The 21212-nt window shown below is 35.4% G+C and overlaps 1 pseudogene; it reads right to left on the bottom strand.

The window, feature by feature from the left end:
• Positions 1 to 9606: 9606 nt before the first annotated feature.
• Positions 9607 to 19944, bottom strand: LOC135157481 (uncharacterized; annotated as a pseudogene).
• Between the last annotated feature and the right edge of the window lie 1268 nt (positions 19945 to 21212).

The raw sequence follows: 21212 nt of genomic DNA, 5'->3' as shown, positions 1-21212 counted from the left end.
GACTGGGACATTGATTTTTTTTTAAAGTTCTTTGTCATGCTGCAGTCACATCAATGAAACCGACCTAAAACCGGTCAGGGCTATTACGGTTTGTATCCCCCCCCCCAGTGTCATATCAGTCGGTTTGGAGTCGGTTTCGTTGGTACGACAGTAGCATGAGAAAGAAAACCGACCTCAAGGCTGTCTGACCGGTTTTTTTTCGAATGGTATACACTGTATCAGGGGTCGGTTTGGAGTCGGTTTCGTTGGTACGACAGTAGCATGAGAAAGAAAACCGACCTCAAAGCTGTCTGACCGTTTTTTTTTTCGAATGGTACACACTGTATCAGGGGTCGGTTTGGAGTCGGTTTCGTTGATACTGCAGCATGATCTTATAGATTTTATCCGGAATAACAATAACATTGTTATCTTATGTCTTGTAATGTGATATTCTAAGTACTTTCAAACGGCATGAGTTTCCTTTCCCCTATCTCTCTTTCTATCCTCACCTTACATCTTTTCTACATCCCCTCTTCCCATCTCTGACTTTACTATATTCATTATTATAATTCCATTTTACATCTTGCCCTCGTTCGCATCTCTTTTAGTTCCAAACCTCTACCCCCTCCCTTCTTTCTATCAATCTCCATTTCTCTTACCCTTCCTGGAACAAATGGTATGAACATTTTGCCTATATTTATTTATCGAGAAAATGGTAGGGGCTACCGCTCCCTATACGATTTTGTACGTAGTGTCAAAGGAGGAAAAAAATAAGGAAAGGAAAGGAGAGAATTGAGGAAAGAGGATTAAAATGGAGAGGTCTGGACCATGTACCTATGAAACATCCCTATAGTTCAATTGAGAAAATATATGACGTAATATTTTGGTGCCCCCCCCCCCCATCAAAATATCATGGCGCCACCCCTGATTATAATTATCATTAAAATTGAAATCCATGAAAAGAGTGAATGGAAAGTAATCGGTTGGTTTAGAAATCTTACTTGTCGAATTTTATTATGTCATTCTATGGTAGGGCCAACATTCCTTCTTGCAATTCTTCCCCTCGCTCACATGATAATAAAATTATTCGCTTCTATGATAATTTGAATATTTACAGCGTTAGTTTTTATTGGCTACACCATAATAGGCTATAATAATGGTTGAAATCATTCTGCGTATTTCATAGAATGAAAATCAGTCAGCGTATTATGAAGAGATGACATAAACTCGATAGACATGATAGATATGTCGTTAAAAACATGAAATGATATACTATACATGTTATGTAAAACAGGTAAAATAATTATGATTGTGCAAAATAATCTATACTCTCAGTGTAAAGCCATTTTCGTTGACGCAAACAATTTCCGTCCGATTTGTCAAACTGAATTGAAAACATTCGTTACGTCCAAATTAAAACAAACAACACTAAATTGGCGCAGAATGTTGGTATTATAATTCATCTGAGAGAACAGTGGGTAAAACGATTGCATCCTGATTTGAGATAATGTTCTCTTTTTCTTTAAATCGACGGATTTATTAAAAATGTAATTCGTCTGTGAGAAGGTATTTGATCATTTTAGTGAGATTTGAGATTGATTTATTAATTATTCGTTCTTAAAATGCATTAAAGTACTTTCATATCAAAAATACATTTGTAAACAATATCACAACGAGTTCAATTCCAATTATAATAGACATAATTTTGAAAAAGAAATCGAATGAAAGGATATTGAGGTGAATAAAAGTGACTTTGGGTAAAAAATAAAATGGAACAGAACGGAGGGTTTGCCAAGAAAAAGCCCATGCTTGTATGAGAAACAAACCCCTGTGTCTTTGTTTCGATATATGCATTTTACAAAATCAGTTTACAATAACGGATAGAGATGGAAGATGGCGCCAACCAAAAAAATATATATATATAAATATCAAAAGTTATGACGAATGAAGTACAAAAATAAATTATAAAAATATAATATTCGCGGGAGAGAAACATTATGCCAGTGCAGGCAGCGAATAGTTGAACAAACATATTTAGAAATCATATTATGAAACTATACATCTTTTTATTCATTCACTTAAAATACCCCTTCCTATGTGGTAAGACTATGGTCTATCTTGCCAGAAATCCATGTGTATACATTTCCAAACGACAAAAACCTTAATATTCACTAAGAGAACAAATTACTTTATTTACCAAACCAAAGACATCTGTGATATTTGTATGGGGACAGTTATTGTTTTTCTATCAACGAAATATTTAAAGTACCCCTTTATTTAGTATCCTTTTTTAGTATCAATAGTCCTACAAGGTTGAACTTCAAAATCCATGTGTACAATTTTCTTTTTTTACTCCGTGCGAGGAGTCCTCTACATGTATATTCATTATTATTTTTATTCAGTATTTCAAGAAAATGAAAATTTCAAAGAATACACATGTACAAAAACAAAAGAGACGAGGATGTTTACTAATTTATCTCCAGGGACCCGTAACACAGAGTTTAGCTATTAATGTAGAACATTTTTTCTACGATTGATTGCATTGACTACAATATACAATTAATCGTAAAAATCAAATATGCAATTAATCACTTTTCTTTGTGTTACGGGACCCATGGGTTGCCTGGGAAAGGAAAACGTAAAATAAATTACTACCGCCCAAAGGCCTTCCTCCCAGACCAGGGCTCCGTAACACAAAGGTTTGCGATGAATAGCAAATATGAAAGAATACTTCTTATTGGTTCCTAGTCAGTATTTTGCGACAAATGCACGTGTAACATTGATCTTGATTGGTCGATTCATTTCGCATACATTCGTAATTCCGAAGCTTCGTAATTCCGAAGGTTCGGATATTCCGAAGGTTCGGATATTCCGAAGGTTCGTATTTCCGAAGGTTCGTATTTGCCCCCCCCCTCCAGACCTGCTTCCATTTCGCCCGTTTGTATCATTCCTTTCTGTCATTATCTAGGTCTTTGTATTTCATTCCTATATCTCTTTTTCTCGAAATGATTGTAACATTTCTCATACTTTCTTGATGTCATATGCCTTCGAATACAATAAGATATTTCAGAATTCCATGCACAAAGCTGAACAATGCTGAACAATGCTGAATTGGTTACTAAATTTGAACAATAAGTGGTTATTACATTTTCACGCCATGTCATCAGTTCCCAGGAATATCTTCTTCATCCCTTTTCATTGATCAACTCGTTCTTCCCCGTCCCTAAGCCCCTAATTTCAGGCGCAAGTTCTTGATGACCCCCATTTCTTGTTAAATTCCAGTTCCCACGCACCCCTATTTGCAGAGTAAATTCTTAACCTCCTCATTTCATAAGAATCTTCAGGGACCCGTCTTAACAAAGAGTTACGACTGATCCGATCAACCTTAAATGTATTGTAATCCATATATTATGTCATTTTCTACAGTTAAGTTTCACAATGTCCCTTTGTAAAGAAAGAAAAGCACACCAAATTTTCAAGAAAACTAAGAATGTATATGAATCATATTTAGAAAACATTTTGAACAAACGTGCATTTTATCTGTTGACATTTCTGGGTTTCGAGAGTTTTGTTAATCAGATCAGTCACAATTCTTTGTAAGAAGGGTCAACATCTAATCCAGATATATCTGTACGTTATTTTCAATGATATTATCATCGGTTGGTTTGGGGTTCGTTTCGTTAGTGTGACTGGAGCATTGATATTTTTAGTATATTTGTTATGCTACAGTCACATCGATGAAACCGACATCAAACCGATCAGGGCTATCACGGTTTTTTTAATGTCTTTCAAATTTGTCAATTTTTCATGAGACACCTAATACAGAGATTTTAGGAGCTTGTAAAATAGGACTGGATATGAACATGTTACATTAAGGTCACCATTCCATTCCTTTCCATTCCTTGTTTTTATTTGGCAATAAGTCATGATTGACTATTTTTGCCACTCACTGTATAAGGATTAGGGTAACAATTTTATTCATTATTATTATTTTAATTATTTCAATTTTTTCCTTTTTTTTAATACACTTGGATACACTGTTAGCCTTCTTCGAACCCTTCGCCACGGCTTTGGGAATTCTACGGGGATCATCGACTCGACTCAAGAGATTTTTAGCTCGGTTTGATACTCTTTTAATCTTTAATCTAATTTAATTTTTTAATATCTTTAATCTTTTAATCAACACAGGCGCATCCTGGATATTTTATGTTAATTCTAATGTTTCTGAGGATATATTCAGTCTAGTGATCAGTAGGTGGTTTCAGACTGCCTCGAAGTTCGTCAGTTCCAGGTATTCTCTGATCGGGAAATTTACCCCGATCAGAAAATACCCCGGGGGGGGGGGGCACTCAGTATATAATGCATAGTGGGTATGTGCCGCGGAGGGGACCCCCATTTTTACACTCAAATTTCCGTTCCGAGGCATATCATTTTTGTCTTATTGAGAAAAAGAACAAAGAAAGCCGCTCCAGAGCATAGCATTTTCTTCTCGAGAAAAAAGAAGAAGAAGAAATCCGCTCCAGGGCTTCGCATATTTTTCTTTACGCCGTTCCGGTCGCAATTTTGGTGAAAAGCGGCCGCAGCTCGCTGTCCGACCATCGCCTCTGCGCTAGCGCGCCCGTCAGTCGTGCCGCCGGGCTAGCTGCAAGTACGTTCCATTGGGATGCATATACGCACTCGCTCGCAGGCGACCCGTTCCAAGGACCCCCGTTTTCACAAACATTTGTAGTTCCGAAGCCCGTTCCGAGGACCCTGCTTTTTTACCATGAGCCCGCTCCAAGGCCCCCGTTTTTTGTCTCGCCCGCGGCACACCCCTATCACTTTTTTGGTCGAGTGCCCCCCCCCCCCCCGGGGGAAAATACCAGGTATTTTGGAAATGTGAAAGCAAACTACGCGTTATTTCCCCGAAAGAAAATACCCGCTAAATAGTAGGTACTTGGCGAAACTACGAGAACTTTCGCGGGGATTTTTCCAAGGTCGAATTTACGGGAACTTTTAGCCCAGCGTGTCGTTGGGCGCGGGCGCCGTGGGTGGCTGCTGGGCTAGTGGTTTTGAATCTCGCGCCTTGCCTGCTTATTAGACCATACTGCGCAGGCTCCTAACTTCAGGAATTTATCCCGTAGGGTATGTTTCGGGGCGGTGTGAATGCAGGAATAATTAATGGATATTTTTTAGCCTAACAATGTTCTCGTAATTTAACGGGGATTCTTGTGATCGAGGCGGTTTGAAACCGCCGAGTGTTATACAGTCTTAGCCACGGTCACATCGACTCCAGATCTACTGAATTTATACGTTATTTACAATGACATTCCATCGATCGGATGGAGTTTGTTTCGTTAGTGTGACTGGAGCATTGATTTTTTTTAAATTTCTTTGTCATGCTACAGTCACATCGATGAAACCGATCTAAAACCGGTCAGGGCTCTAACGGTTTGTATCCCCCCCCCCCCAGTGTCATATCAGTCGGTTTGTAGTCGGTTTCGTTGGTTATGACAGTAGCATGACAAAGAAAACCGACCTCAAGGCTGTCTGACCGGTTTTTTTTTTCGAATGGTATACACTGTATCAGGGGTCGGTTTGGAGTCGGTTTCGTTGATACTGCAGCATGATGTTATAGATTTTATCCGGAATAACAATAAAATTGTTATCTTATGTCTTGTAATGTGATATTCTAAGTACTTCAAACAGCATGAGTTTCCTTTCCCCTATCTCTCTTTCGATCTCCACCTTGTGACATCTTTTCTACCTCCCTCTTTCCATCTCTGACTTTACTATATTCATTATTATATTTCCCTTTTACATATTGCCCTCTTTCGCATCTCCTTAGTTCCCAACCTCTACCCCTCCTGCCCCCTCCCTTCTTTCTTTCAATCTCCATTTTTCTTACCCTTCCTGGAACAAATAACATTTTGCCTATATTTATCTATCGAGAAAATGGTAGGGGCTACCACTCCCTATACGATTTTGTACGTAGTGTTAAAGGAGGAGAAAAATAAGGAAAGGAGAGAGTTGAGGAAAAATAATTAAAATGGAGAGGGTCTGGACTATGTACCTATGAAACATCCCTATAGTTCAATTGAGAAAATATATGACATAATCTTTTGGTCCCCCCCCCCCATCAAAATATCATCATGGCGCCGCCTTGGATTATTATTATCATTAAAATTGAAATCCATGAAAATAGTGAATGGAAATAATCGGTTGGTTTAGAAATCTTAATTGTCGAATTTGATTATGTCATTCTATAGTAAGGCCAACACTCCATCTGTCAATTCCTCCCCTCACTCACATGATAATGAAATTATTTGCTTCTATTATGATTTCAATATTTACAGCGTTAGTTTTTATTGGCTACACCATAATAGGCTGTAATAATGGTTGAAATAATTTTGTGTATTTCACAGATGGAAATTAGTCAGCGTATTATGAAGCGATTACATGAACTCGATAGATATGTCGTTAAAAACATGAAATGATATACTACATATGTTATGTGAAGCGTGTAAAATATGATTGTGCAAAATAATCTATACTTTCAGAGTAAGGTATTATAATTATATATATATTATATATATATATATAACGAGAGAGGCGTGGATATATGTACCAATCGCTTTGATCATTGTTTATAATATATGTGTGAAGAGTAGAGTAGAATCAAGGATGAAGCAAAGTATACACTATGTTGTAAAGCTTTCGGCCCTGGCCTTCTTCAGTTTTTATTTGCTGACATGGGTCATAGCAAATTCTTCTGAATTAGGATAGTGTTGTGTAGTGTTGTGTTGTGTTGTGTCGATGTCAATGATAATATACATAATATAAAATTAAAAAAAACTTAAATGAAAGGATATTGAGGTGAATAAAAGTGACTTTGGGTAAAAAATAAATGAAATAGAACGGAGGGGCTTGCCAAGAAAAAGCACATGCCTGTATGTGAGACAAGCACTTGTGTCTTAGTTTCAATATATGCATTTTACAAAATCAGTTTACAATAGAGATGGAAGACGACACCCACCAAAAAAAAAAAACACTATAAATATCAAAAGTTAAAACGAATGAAGTACAAACATAAATCAGGCGCGGATCCAGGAGGGGGCCGAGCCGGCCCCGGCCCCCCCTATTTTTTGACAACCTGCAGAAAAAAGTATACTCTTTAACTTGATAGAAACTATGAAAAACAGAAAGAAAAGTAAGAAAGAGGTATCATACCCATGATGTGTTTACAGCCTCGTAACGGCCGGCCCGACCCCGAAAGGAAACCAAAAAAATAGGTGAGGGGAAGAATTGGAAAATAGACTTTATATACAAATTTTCGCTCGCGCTTCGCGCTCGCATTGCCTGTGTAATGAATCCCATTCAAAAGGATTAAATTGCACTGATATATCCAGTCCTGAAATCAATTTGCACACAATATTTTAGCTCGCACATCAAGCATTCATTATTTTGTTTGATTTACACAAATTGTTTATATATATCCAAATTTTCAGCTCGCGCTGCGCGCTCGCATTGTTTGATTTATGAGTTACATATCCTCTTTGTAAATTCTTACCAAAATTTGTCAAAATGCTCCTTTATCATGTCAATATATCAAAAAATTAAGCTCGTGCTTCGCGCTCGCATTATTGTTTGAGACACACAGCTTGTTCTTTATTTAAATAAAAACGCACTTAGACTGTCCAGTTTTGAGGTCGGAATATCAGAATATTGAGCTCGCGCTTCGCACTCTCATTATTTAATTGGTGATACTTGTATCCTCTTCATTAATCACTTAAAAACAGTCCTAATTGAGTCCCTTTTCACGTAACTATAATAGAAATTCGGCTCGCGCTTCGCCCTCGCATTGTTTAGTTGGATACTTATCTTTTTTTCATGATTATGCAATCTCCTCAGAATCTTCAGGTCTAATGACATAAAATATCAAAGAATTTGAGCTCGCGCTTCGCGCTCGCATTATATATTAAGACCACATGAGATACCTTATCTTATTTATAACAATGAAAACTAACATATACTTAAAACTTCAGTCTTTAGTTAGGACTACCCCCTGAAAAAAAAAATCAGATTATAGCGGCCAATCGAGAAAATTGTTCATGAAATATTTTTCGCCCCCCCCCCTATTGGCGAAAGCTGGATCCGCCCCTCTAAATTACAAAAATGTAATATTCGCGGTAGAGAAACATTATGCCAGTGTAGGCAGCGAATAGTTGAACAAACATATTTGGAAACCATATTGTAAAATTATACATTTGTTTCATTCATTCACTTAAAATCCCCCTTCCTCATCAAGCCAATATGGTAAGCATTAAAATGTCAAACTAAAATATTTCACATGACACAGAAAAAAAAAACCAAACATAACTTATAGTCTAATTTGCAAGAAATCCATTTCCAAACGACAAAAACCTTAATATTCGCGAAGAGAACACATTACTTTATTTACCAAACTGAAGACAACAATGACATTTGTATGGGGACAGTTATCATGGTTATTGTTTTCTATCAATGAAATATTTACAAGGTATCCTTTTTAGTCTCAATAGTTCTACACGGTTGAACTTCAAAATTCATGTGTACGAAGTTTTCTTTTAGCGCGCTATAAATACATTGTTATTGTTACTTTATTCAGCATATCGACAAAAAACAATTTACTTGAGAAAAAATGTACATACACAAAAGGGACGCGGATGTTTACTAAATCAATCTCCAGGGGTCCGTAACACAGAGCTTAGCAATGATCGTAGAACGTTTTTTACGACTGATTCCATTGACTTTACAATGTACAATCAATCGTGAAAATCAGGTTTACGATTAATCGCTAACCTGTGTGATACGGGACCCAGGTTGCCTGGAAAGGGAAAAAGTAACATGAATTACCATTCTCAGCCCACAGGCCTTTCGCCCCGACCTGGACTTGTAAGGTAACATCCACAAGAATAAAAACACATTCATACACTTTCTGTTATACATTAATAATTCAGATATAGAAATTGAATTTTAAAAATTGAACTAATTTGTATGAGATCAAGAAAATGTAATGGAATTAGAAACAAAACATGGGTCAAATTTAAGCTAATTAAAAAGGTGTGAATTTTATATTTCATGGCAAAATTTTTATTTTGTCAGGTAAATAAATAATTCAATTCATGTATTTGAAGATGTCTAAGCATTAAACAAAAATTAAAATTGAAAAAACCTCACAATTCAAATGGTTTCGAATAAGTAACCAAAGAAATGGAAAGGTCATTGTGTAAGTGTGCATGTGCGCGCGCATCTAAAATCAGAGTTTATCAGGTTCATATAAATACAATGTTCAAGCTACACAACATAGAGAGAATAAAATAATAATGTACATTTCAATATATTTATATACATGCAAGACATGTCAATGCAACATTTAGCAAGTAATCAATTTAGAAAAGCGAATATCATATTAGTGCATTGATTCATTTTAACAACTATTCATAATGTACAATATAATAAATTCATATTGAATCAAAATATTTCAATAACCATTAAATTTTTCATCGACCTAATAATATGGCACAATACATCATCTTATATTATATAATTTACAATATAATATATTTATATTGAATCAATAAATATCAATAACCATTCAATGCTTCATTATCGGAGTATTATGTTATCATTATATTTAAAGGAAGACCTTATAGTATGTCACAACACATTCATCTTCTATTGCAAAATATACAGTACTTATCATCATTCTATCGCGTCTTAAGTAAATACAACAAAGAGCAATAGAAATCGCTCTCTCCTTTTATTTTTGTTATTATTTATTCTTCCTTTTGTTTGCTGGACAACTATGTGCTTTTGTGTTTGTTTTCTTTTCAAAAACTATTCTAAAGCAAAACAATATTATAATTGGTTTTCTCAAGTCTCAAGAAAATATATTTTAATGTATAATCTTTGGATAGAATCCGTTTCCAAGAGATACTTTCTCATCAGAGAGGTGGGAAAAAAACTTATTTTACCCATCTCTATGATTCTCACGTTGTTCGTAGAGCATGTCCGGATTCTCTCGAAAGAGGGCGTTATGAAACAAACGGCAATAAACACGTAGTCCGATATTCATCATTTTTATATTAAGAAATTTTAATAAAATACACCGTGCTATATTGGCATGATGTAACCCATTCACATTTTCTTATGTTTTATAAGAAAACCTTTATTCAAATCATCTTGATTTTTATTGATTTCAATGATGCTCAAAATATTATTTTTTATGATTCGTTGATTAAATTATTTAATTTCATGAAAATTATGATCTTCTTCTTCTGGAAACTCTACAGGCCACCGTCTTTTTCATTGATTTTTCAATCTAACATATAAAAAAACCGTATCATCATGTGCAATGTATGAAAATATTAAGTTCTTAAGTACTTATCCCTTGTTATATTATGATGTACTGAATTCTGAATAAAGGCAAAACAACAACAACAAAACAAACCAGGTTATTTGATACATAATGATGCCCTCATAAAATTGGGATATGTTAATATCGTAGAATTTGTTGCTGCTGTTTATATCATACAATCATTCAGTAAGGCGTTTTATTATTAAATAAATATAATAATGTTCCTGTAAGTAATATTTCATAAAAAGAAAATAATTATGTATGAATCGGTTTGTGAGGACTATACATTCAACACAAATAGCAATATAGGCCTATTAATATTAATGGTCGAATAGGACAGAATTCGCTGATATCCGTAATTATTAGGCCTTTTCTTCACATCATAACACTGGGCAGAAAAATCTAAGATTTCGAGATTGTATTGACGTATCTCCACAACAAATAGGCTGACTTGCAAGAAAACATCAAGTCGATTGTAAACATTTCCATACAGACAAATCTTGACACTCACAAATATAGAGTTCGTTTTATATAATAGTCCTTTGTCGAATTCAAATAAACAAATAAGCATTTATTTTCTTCCATTTCAAAACATTTTTCCATAAACATTAATTCATATAAAAATCAAATTGTTACGAAGAATATAAATATGTACATGTTGGGTTTAAAGAAGAAGGCGTATACACTAAAAGCCGAGGCTTGTGGCGGGATACGCCTAAGACGAAAATACAATACAATAAACAATACAAAGGAAAGGGCAGAGAAAAGAAAAAAAGAAAGAATTGTCTATAACCATTATAACAGAGACCCGAAAATATCAAACGCTAGCTTAATTACACAAGTTGAATGACAACAAAAGTATTACGCTTTAAAAACGCTGTTTAAAATGTCAAAAACGTTGTTTAAGCCCGTCACTCTAACAACTACTGTTTAAACTTTTTAAACATCTGTCTATTTTTAATACAACATTCAACTTTTTAAACAAGTTGTTTAAAATGTTTAAACAATCACAAAACAAAGTTTAAACATCTTGTTATTAGAGTGACAGGTTTAAACAACGTGCTTTTTTTTACTGTGTGTTTTTTCAGATTCACGAAATAAAGAAAAATAGTGGTCTTTTGATACTCAAGTTTCAATGATGAAATTATTTTATGTGTATGAACTTTTTTTCGATTCGTGTTAAAATCTCTGTGTATATATACACATCACTAAATGTAAACAAATTTAGAAAAGTGTTGGATTGTCATTTCAGATACACAATGAATAATCGCATAAAAAGCAATAGTTCTTGTTATACACACTAGTGAGATACTCTTTATTACAGCAATACCTTAATGAGATATAACTTCTTGCAAGAAGCAAAGGCGAGTAGGTCCGGAGAGAGGGAAACCAAGGAACACCAAATAGAATCCAATGTCATATCAAGTGCATTAAACTCAACTCTTTCCTTCAGGTTCAGACCATCAAGATCATAGAGCCTGATCACCACCTTCCTATTCTTCTCATCAACACTCGCTACATACACCCTGTCCTGCTCATCCACGGTAGCATACAGGTAGACATCCTTTGGAGCTTGTAGAGACTCACCAGCATTCCCATCCCTGTCATAGACCGTCACCACGCTTGGATTGGTGAGTTCACATGAACTGGTGACGATCAAACCCAACCTGGTGGATGATACCTGCCTCGTCTTGTGCTTTGTTGGAACAGTGTGTTTGAGAGTGGATCCAGTCGGGTCATAGATGTAGACTTTGTTGGCACCGTTAGCAATGAGGATCTCATTTGATGGACTTCTGTTCAGTCTGAGATAAAAACCAGCCCCACTCACGTTGATTGTTGCTTTCCTGGAGCCATTGGGAGAATACACGTGTGCTTCTGTAGTACCAGTTGAGACACATGATGCACCGTCTCGCTGAAATACAATATCGCCATAATTCACGTCATGTGGTATGTTTGTATACCGCTCCGTTCCACCAGCTGTATCAATGATATCAATACCTCGTGCATAAATCCCATATGGGCAATTCCACGTTACTCACGTTACACAATTTAGGCACCTTAACATATTGTAATTGCCATATTTTGCTTATTGTGGGGTTTGACAATCTCTCTTTTCTGTACAAGGTTTATGATAACTTAATACACCTTGGTATATTATCATAATTTAGTTTGACAATTCTATCCAGAAAATATAGGCAAGCAAATTCTTGTTACTCACGTTACATTTTTGGACCACATAAATCAAGAACATGACTTTGTTCAAAAAGTGTCCTCATACTGGGTGGAATAACAACTAGTGGGTTTATGATTTTTATAACTGGCATAGAGGTTCACAAATGTAGATGCTCAGAATTTTTGAAATATTTCACATCTTTGACAAATTTACCAAAATTAGCGTTACTCACGTTACACGTTACTCACGTTACATATTGAACATAACTCATTGCCATGCTCCTGACCATGAATATTTGCTTGAAAGTGTATATTTAGATGTAATTAACTATTAGAATTATTTTAGGCATAAAATGGAAGTTTTGTTAACCTCTTTTCTCAAGAATTACTGTATTGCCCATTTTATATGACTTATCAACAATTACCACACATACACATACGATGTCAATTTTAGTGAATATACATGAATTTTGTAAGTGATGTGGAGTGAAAAATATTCTCCTTTAATAATTCTCTTGAAATTAAATTCCTTTCAAGTTTCTCTGAATCACTGAGTAAGGAGACACTTGAATTTTATTTAGTCAGTTGTTTGAAGATTTTAATAATCTTGAAGCAACATAACAACTGGCAGAATGAGTATTAAAAAAATATTCCCCTAGACTCCACACCACATTTATGTGCAATCTGATCCAACCTAACACATGAACTTACATGTATATATATACACACACATTCTCTTTCATGAAATCCCATGAATGAATTAATTGTACTGTAAGCAATATCAAGCAAACCTATCTGATAAAGTTAATGTGCTTGCTTAAAGATTAAAGGGAGCAGAATTATGTGTTAAACAGATAGTAGAGTAAATTTGACCAAAACATTCTATCTAATTATTGCATTACAAGGTTAAGAAATTATCATACATGTACATGTATATCCCTTCCCCCTTCAAAAAAATGCAAATTGTGAAAACAGAAATTGCCACCTTTAACAAACTAAAATGAAATAAAGAGTAATATTTTTTATGCTTTAGGCCTATCCATCTGTAATTATTAGCCAGCTTAATAATTTATTCCTCTAACTTATTTCTAGTACATGAAAGTAATGCACCAAAGTTTAGTGTTGGTATTTGAACATGAGGCTATATATATGCAAATCATGCAGACTCTTATAAGCAAAGATACAAATGTATTCATCTTTATTGATGAAAAGCCTGAGAAAGGCTTAAAATTGAGCAGTAAACTTGCAAGGGCAACAATAGCTACATCCGGTTTATCTATGTTAATGGCAAAAGAATGTGCATGTATGTAGTTGCAGCAAACAATTATTTCATGGGAAAGTTTTTAGAATCAAGGTTGATTGTCATTCTATTATCATAGATCTAGATAAATAACAAAAATTTATCTTTGTGAAATCATGAAATCTTAGTTAAAAACTGACAACACTCATGATCACTTACACAGAAAAGCATATGTGGGACAGTGTATCAATATTGCTTGGAAACATACCTGACATTTGATGGAATTTATTTTGCCAATTTCTCAGCAATTACACATTTTCTTAAAGAGCCATTTGGCACATTTTTATTTATTTTATTTATATAATATATACAAACACTTGGTTGGTCATTTCATTTGATTCTGATTGAACTAATTTTGTGATCTTTACCACAACTGGCAAATTTCTCTTTAATGACAGTAATGACCACTTCAAAATGGTAATTAAAGGTCATTAATGGGCCAAACTCTTTGTTTTTACCCCTTAGTCATACAGTAAAAGGGTACTGTACCATAGCCTGTGAAAAACATATCAATATCACAATTTTATGTCGTTACTCACGTTACACCATCGTTACTCACGTTACATTGTTACTCACGTTACATTTTTTGGGCCTCATTCATTGTAGTACCATGACATGTATACAGCTCCTACTTTATTTTTCTTATCAGGTACAAGGAGTATGAAGAAAATTTCCATTGGCACATTTTGAATGGAAGGGAATATTAAAAAATCAAACTTTTTCAGTTTTTTCGTTACTCACGTTACATTGGTTTAAGCAATGGGGTGGCATGCTTTTTACCCACTCATGGGATTGGAAGACAAATTTGTGTCTTTGGCAACTCAAAACTAATGCTCCATACATTCTAAAAATCAACTAAACAACTGCTGACCATTCTTCAATTATTTTTTAATTCAAATTAATTCTTTAGGTAAATTTTTACAATTTTTCTCAATAAAGTTGTAAGTTGAGTTCAAATGTCAATATTTGCAATTCTTGATGGAATTTTTGGAAAAAAATTGCTGTTCCGTATGCCCAGAAGTATACTAAACAAAATTAGGTGGGTGACAAGTTCCAAAATATGAATTTATTTTTTCACCCCATGGCACCCATCTCATGGAATTGCCCATATACGATGGCCACACTGGTATGAGTGTAAGGGCTCATTCCAATCATCCACTCTCGTAAATCTATACACTTCATGATTTCTAACTTGGGATCCGATCCCGAGATGCTCCCGAGGTCAAGACAAGAGACATCTGCAGGATTGAATCTCTTCTCATGTGCTTTCTTTGTAATAACTTCCGCAGTAGTGCGATCGGTAACCTCTTTCAGCATGGCACCTAGCTCATCACAGAGCAAATTATGAGCAGATAGACTGTCTGTCTCAAGATGATCCAGCCTATCATTATCTACCAATGTAATCGAACTACACACAAAAAACGAGAACTATTTTCCATGAGTAAAATTGTTTTTACATAAAGAATTATGTGCAAAAATTCGTAACGTATGTGTTTTTACTCGAGAATCTGGGTTTCTGTTACACCTGATCTTTTTTTCAAGGACATTACTTATTAACTACTTTTCTTGAGTATCCCTGTCAGTGAAAGTATGTAAAACAATCCGTACAAATGAGTTTTTCTTCAAGTTTGTAAGGTATGATAGCAGAACGGGTGAAAAAACTCACAGCCAGGTAAAGCGATAATCTGACGATTAACTGCGCTGAGAAAATGAGTAGTATATGACTCTTGTATGTGAGTTTTGGGGTGTTGAGATCATGCATCCAAGTAATTTTACTCGGATCTCGCGTTAATTGCTTGCGCGCACACGTGATACCGGCCAAATGTGCAGAGCATGAAGACTTTTCTGGTAAGTTCTACATGTCTTTTTATTTATTTTCCCCTTTTCTTCTATAATTACTTTTCTTGACAATAATAGCTTAGACCTACATGTATGGGGCAAACATAAATGCTATTTATGGTGACAACAGGGTGCATTGATCTACATTCTCATCCATCCGAGGCTCACGCCTCTCGGTTTGGGTAACCACACACCAGCCTGTTGTTGCGCCGCTACCCCGGGGCCAGAAGGGAGTGAAGGCCAGTGTGCCGCTACGATTGCTGGAGTCATTTATGAGGAGAGCAAATAAGTGACATCGTCCATGATTTATGTAATGCACTTCCGTATCCAAACTTTGTTAGCTTGTTCCTCTCAACCAAAATCTACCAAACTTTCACAGAATTTTCTCAAATATGTAAACGATCTGTCACGTGAATTTCCGCCTCATCGGACAATGGAAACCCTCGATTTCGATGTCGTTTTTTTGTCCGATGTCGATCGGACTCGCATTGCGCGGTGTCACCCGGTGGCGGGGCCGGGCGACACATCGTACTGCGAGTCCGATCGACATCGGACATCAAACGACGTCGAAATCGAAGGTTCCCGTTGTTCGATTTGGCTGAAATTCAAATGACAGATTGCTTGCATATTTGAGATTATTCTGTTAAAGTTTGGTAGATTTTGGTTGAGAGGAACAAGCTAACAAAGTTTGGATACGGAAGTGCATTAAATCATGGACGATGTCACTTATTTGCCCTCATAAATGACTCCAGCAATCGTAGCGGCACACTTGCCTTCACTCCCTTCTGGCCCCGGGGTAGCGGCGCAACAACAGGCTGGTGTGTGGTTACCCAAACCGAGAGGCGTGAGCCTCGGATGGATGAGAATGTAGATCAATGCACCCTGTTGTCACCATAAATAGCATTTATGTTTGCCCCATACATGTAGGTCTAAGCTATTATTGTCAAGAAAAGTAATTATAGAAGAAAAGGGGGAAAATAAATAAAAAGACATGTAGAACTTTGTGAGTTTCAGTAACTCAACTGATTAGTTTTCATGAGGTGTTTTCCAACACCTCATAAAAACTAATCAAGTGTGTAATATGCTCACATACTCAAAAAGTCAGTAAATATACTTTAAACATACTCATTACACTGGGTTAAGTTACTCATTAGATTGAGTTATTCAAATTTACTCACTTGATGTGTCACTATAGTGTCAAATGAAATATACTCGACAAGATGAGTTTTCAAAGTACCTTCATTGAGTGAAAGTACTCATCAAAGTATGTCGCTATAGTGTCAAAATCATTTTGACATTTGAGTACGATTACTAACACATGCAAGTTTCTGTTTTTTTGTGTGTACAAATGCTCTTGATCCTCTGTCGATCCTTGGACTTTAAGATGTTGAGATCATCTTCGAAACTTCGCTTCAATTCATTTATTTGCTCGATGAGATCTTGAAGATATCCTTCCAGCTCTTTAAACTTGATGCTGTAAGCCTGGCTGACATCATCTAGTAGTTTCTGCATGGCAGTGTGTACATCATGACGTTGTAATTCTATATTCTCAATGTTCTTTTCCAGCTCAGCTTTCTTAGCTGCACATTGCTGGGCAAGTTCTGTCACCTGTAAAGATCGAGAAAGTAAAAAAGTAGTAACTGTTTGCCGTCAAAGAATCATTCACGTAGACATGGTAAATGGTGTTTCTATATTTAAAAAAATCAATAAATATAGCTATTATAATGTCTGACTTGTATACACCCGGGAAGTTGTATCAATTTCTCCGATCTCCATTCTGGACGGGGGGGGGGGGGGCGGATAGGGAGGCAACGAAGGATATGAGGGACAGTTATTGTCATTATTATATCATTATATGAGTGATCATATTACTATTGTTATATTACCTTTATTAATTATACTTTTAATTATGATTATTACCATTATTATTATAGTTAATATAGATCTTGCTAAAATTGATAACAGTATCATTATTACCATAACTACCACTTTTATTATTATTGCTCTGATTATCATCATCATTATTGTAATTGTTATTATACACATTATTATCATCATTAGCAGTATAGACCTAAAACGGTGTGAATAAAAAAAACCTTGACACCTCATAAGTCCCCAATTTAAGGGGAAAATATGTCATGAATGCATAATCATTATATTTGTAAAGAGTATAGTCTTCTTCCAAGTATTTTGATACCATATTTATGTGGTGTGTCTTCACACTATAATCAGTAGGTATTCTTTGCAGTTTAAAGTTTGATTCGCGCCAAAGTCAGGCATGACTGCTATGAATAAATCCATATGCCAATTATTTCATAATCTACTATGAGTTAGTAGACATATTTGCAAATAGTTTTTCAATGAAATCAATCCGAGAGTTAATAGTAAAAAGTCTTTGTTAAACAATTATAATGTAAATTATTGAACACGTATTCTGAAATGGATTTTGATGGAGTCCTTGTTAGATTCTGCCATCATTGACATCTGGATTCATTTATTGCAGCCATGTCTTAATTTGGCGCAGATCAAAATTTACATCACTGCACAGAATAGCCCCTGATCATCCAAGCGTTAACACATAATATACCACATAGATATGGTATCAAATTATTTTCAGGCCATATTGTTAATGGCATATTTTCCCCCTTAAATTCGGGATTTGTGAGGTTTCATTTTTTTTCTACTGACACGGTAGTTACAACACGATGGCCGTGGAATCGTTTTGAGAGCGGGGGCTGATCCGAGGGTAAATTGCCAATTCGTCCACTCATCACATGGTCTACCTTCATTTAGTCTAATGCCACTCCGTCCATCAACATTTCATCTAAAAACCATTTGGTCCAATAACCATTTGGTCCAATCATCGCTTCGTCTAATCACTATTCTGTCTATTACCATTTCGTCTAATTACAAGTTGGTCTAATGCCCATTTTCTTTTCATTCATTTTGCACAATTAACATTTTAGTTTTATTAGACCAAATGGTATATGGACTAAATGGCTATTGGACCAACTGATTATTAAACGGAATAGCATTTGACTAAATAAAAATAGACCATCTGGTGAATAGACGAACAGATGATAGACAAAATGGTAGTATACGAAATGATTGTCATTTTAGTTTTTGGTACACATTGTCTCTTCAAAGTGTTTTGGGCAAGGAAACAAGTTAAAAAAGGTAAAAGATATCCTCAAATCAATTTCACGAGCTTAATTCCACGTGTTCTTCATGATTAAGGTATACTTTTGTTCGCATAACTATTTCAAAATTCTGCGCAAATCATTTTTCACTAACTTTTCAAAAGTAAGTGGTGCTCACTCAAGCGGAAATATTTTTCGACAGTTATATCGTCATTTGCTTAAATGAATCTGCACCAGTGTTAAAATGTGGAAAAATCTTCAGGATATTACAAATGTATAATTTTACAGTATTTTTTTCTAAGTGTAAACTTTTTTTGATAGGCACTGTAGTATCATCTTTTTTCTCCTTCAGCGGCACAATCAGTATCTTCTTATAATATTATTTTTCTACTTAATATCAATTTTTTGAATGAGCATTACCTTTCGCTTCAACTCCTGCTCGAAGTCAGACTGGTTCTTGATGTTATGGGCCTTATGGCCAACGACCACACACCTGAGACAGACACGGACCTTGCAATCATCACAAAACATCTTTGTTCTCTTGTTTGTGGATGGCGCACTTCTCAAATAGATGACCAATGCTGACCTTCCCTTCGATGACATCATCCATGGAGACAATCTCGTGATCTTCAAAAAGTGCCATGTAGTGATGGCATTGTAAACATTTATTACATATGTGGTTATTACATGTTCTGCAGAAGGAGACAGCGTCTTGCTGAAATTTGCAAGCCGTACATTTTGGACGCAACTCAAGGACTGCATTCATCCCTCCACACTTGGTGTGGTAATCGTCTACGCATCCGTTGATGGAAACATTGAGGCGGAGATCGTCGACACGGTTGGCAGACAACTTGGTGATCTCCCTGCAGAGAGGACAGACCATGTGGTCAATGTCCTGGTGGGTCAGATCATATTTCTTGAGACACTTTCGACAGAAAGTGTGTCGATCCGCACGTCAGGATCGTTGGTTCATCAAAAATATCAAGACATAGCGGACATATCAGGTTTTGTGAAGAACTAGAGGCTTTCTCTATTTCAATCGTTTCAGCCATTGCTATATAAACTCTAGAGACAAACTATTTCAACGAAATTTAGTACTACTTTTGTGATAGAGCTACGAGTAACACCACGGTATATGTACATAAGTATTGTGCACGTCGTGAAATGACTGTATGCGCGAAACTCCTATAATTACAATGGCCCGTATTCTGAAGTCGGGTTTAACTTAAACTCAGGTTTAAAGTTGTGGTGTAAGTATGGACAACCAATCATACTTTCAGCTCATTCAGCTCTCAAATCATTCATAATTGTGTAGGAAGTATAATAGATGATTGTCTTCACCATCGATGAATCGGGAAAGAGCACGGTAAACATAAGAAACGTTCAACTTAATAAAAAAAATTTGATACTTTTGACTTTCCATACTTAAACCACAACTTTAAACCTGAGTTTAAATTAAACCTGACTTCAGAATACGGGCCAATATGTCTTTGTGTACATTAATAAAGAATGAGGAAGCTGTGATGTATTACAATAGTATAAATAGAACTGGTTTTCCCCAGCTACCTTTGAACTTGATGGAAGCATTTTCATCTTATCGATAGAGTGCGTACTATATTTATCAATTTTTGGATCATTGAGAGATACACGTACTGTTATCTCTTTGTAGTAAAAACACTGTACAGCGCTGTTTACTACGTGAATCTTACTGTTTAAACAGTGTTTAAAACTTAATCAACAAAGTATTTTTTTCTAAATTGATTTATCAATGAATTAAGCGTGATTTTTTTTAATGTTGAACAAATACTGTAATATACTTCATTGCGTCAAATTTAATTAACTCGTTTTTGCTGTAAGGGAATCCTCAAATTGGTAAACTTGCTTTAAAGTTGGTAATTTTGTCTTTAACTCCCCATTTGTTTGTATACCGATTATCTAAGTTTTCTTTTAATCTCTCAGATCTCTGGTTACCCCCTCTCTGTTTAAGATTTCAAACCCTTTTTAAAAAACTTCTGTGAAATTCTTATAGTACAGCGTATTATAAATGTTTTTTTAACATAATTTCCATAATCCATACTGTGAATGGATTATCGATCCCAGTCGTGGTCATGATGTAGCTCCCTTTAATATCAGACTTTTCTACTTAAATGCTTTCTTAAATATACTTCCAATATCTTATCAAAACGTCTTGAAATAAATTCGCAAAGCAACTTTTTAGGCTCCTGATAAACATACATGTATACAAAATAATATCTGTAGCTTTTGATTTACTCTGTTTGGAAGGATGAGGAATTTTAAATTCCTTCTACGTTATTTTTCGACAATAATCCCATTTAAAAGGGGGAGAAAATAAGGAAAGAGATGGGTTAACATGTAAAGGAAACGAATAGATAAACCTTAATAT

Source organism: Lytechinus pictus, chromosome 18, assembly GCF_037042905.1.
Source record: "Lytechinus pictus isolate F3 Inbred chromosome 18, Lp3.0, whole genome shotgun sequence".
Taxonomy (NCBI): Eukaryota; Metazoa; Echinodermata; class Echinoidea; order Temnopleuroida; family Toxopneustidae; genus Lytechinus; species Lytechinus pictus.
Note: the sequence above shows the minus strand (reverse complement) of the source record. Positions and strands in the feature narration are given on the sequence as shown.